This window comes from Cyprinodon variegatus, unplaced genomic scaffold, assembly GCF_000732505.1.
Source record: "Cyprinodon variegatus isolate N-32 unplaced genomic scaffold, C_variegatus-1.0 Scaffold4546, whole genome shotgun sequence".
In the NCBI taxonomy this organism is placed as follows: domain Eukaryota; kingdom Metazoa; phylum Chordata; class Actinopteri; order Cyprinodontiformes; family Cyprinodontidae; genus Cyprinodon; species Cyprinodon variegatus.
In genome coordinates this window covers 231-1,128 of record NW_015154999.1, presented here as the reverse complement: position 1 = coordinate 1,128, position 898 = coordinate 231, and positions in this window count along the sequence as shown.

The window sequence follows — 898 nt, the reverse complement described above, 5'->3', positions numbered from 1 at the left end:
ATCAAAAAAGTACTCCAGAGTGTTGTTCAGCATGGGGGTGAGTAGAAAATGAAGGCTAATCATGTTTTGGGTGTACTATTCCTTTAAGATGTTGTGTGTTTGCCCCCATGAGCTATTTCAATTTTGAATCTCAATCTTTTATTTATTAAGATCTCACAAGACAACCACAAAACAGTTGCCTTGTTTTTTAAAAAATATGTTTTTAAAAAATATATAAAAATCCAGGAGCTTTTTCTGTCGGCTTGCACTACAGCAAGCTGTAGTTGGAGTTCTAATCCAGTTTCAATTTTCTAATTGAATACTAAGGGGGCTAAACCTCCCCTTTGAATTTGTATTCACAATTTGTATTGTACTGGTAAACTTCATAATTGTTGATAATTTTTTACATTAAATGGGTGTTAAAATTCACTTGATGTCAAAAGCATGACATTGGATGAGTATGACATGGGATGCAATCTCCCCTCTGCTCTGTAGCAGTAGGAAGCTGCTCAATGCAAAATATCTGTTTAGGTAATCAGCAAGAAAGTAAGGCCTTGATTGGACACATTGTAATAATTACAAAGTCCAAGCATTATTGCACTGTTTGCATCTTGTTAAAGTTTTGTTTGTTTATTGCAGGCAATTACTTGGTATGTCAGAGTCATAAAACATGTCCTGGAAAAGGAGAGAAGGGCTGATTTTCTCTATATGTAATGTGTTTCAACATTTTTTATATATGTTAGGTTTGGATGCTTTAGGTTTGGATTTAATGAACAGAATTGGGCCTCCCCAATTTCAGGGACTAGCTGCTATCACAGATTCCAACCCATATGCAAACAAATACCTAATTGTTGATCTCTTGGGTTGTTGCGTATGGGCTATTTGAATTAGTATTTGTGTTTATGGAATGTATTCCAGG